An 859-nucleotide genomic window follows, 5' to 3' on the forward strand; every position below is an offset into this window, starting at 1 on the left:
GGCTTATTCTCAAATGCACTCATGAAACTGGGATAGCACATGGCCATAATGTGCTGGCTGTTAAAGCTCATGTCAACACCTTATTTATTATGTGTGAGCAGTGATATTTTATTTCCCTTAAGCAGTCATAGTTCAAGTCTGAGACCANTGATCCGTTTTTTGCGTGTTAATTGATTTCCATGAAAACCTTAGAAGAGATGATACCTTAAATCGCGGGTATCTTTATTTGGCTATACTTGTGAAAATTTAAAAGAATTATGTGGCACAATGAATTTTTTTTTTTAAGTATGTCTTATTTGAAAATTGTATTGTAGATTGTTAGGTTTTTAGCATTTTAATATTAATATTTAACATATTAAATTGCTTTATTTTGGAGTTATAAGAATGACCGTTGGTAGGCATTTGTGTCTTAAACTACAAATTTAATCAAGCTTTTCATCTTTGACTTGGTAGCCATGTAATGCCATTACTTTTGACTTTATTGGCTGAATTCATTGTGAGATAAAACATTCGAATAAACGTTGGAATGGATAAAATTCTACATCATCCATTAGCATTGGTTATCCATCACTTTATTTCATTCTTAATTCCTCCATTACTCTTTGTAACCTATGTAACTCCTATTGTAACCTATGAAACTCCTAAGACCATTATCTTCACTATTTAATACCTCCATTATCTTCCTATTCATTGCTAGGAAGACTTGTTGTAGTATAAATAGTGGTGGTCTTCATTTGGTGTGATATATACAACACACAACAAATATAGAGTGAAAGAGTTAGCAAAAAAAGAGAGTTCTTATTAGATGAAGGGAGATGTTCTTTTTTGTGGAGCTTTGGACTCAACTCTTGTCCAGAGT

Source organism: Solanum pennellii, chromosome 7, assembly GCF_001406875.1.
Source record: "Solanum pennellii chromosome 7, SPENNV200".
NCBI classification, from domain to species: Eukaryota; Viridiplantae; Streptophyta; class Magnoliopsida; order Solanales; family Solanaceae; genus Solanum; species Solanum pennellii.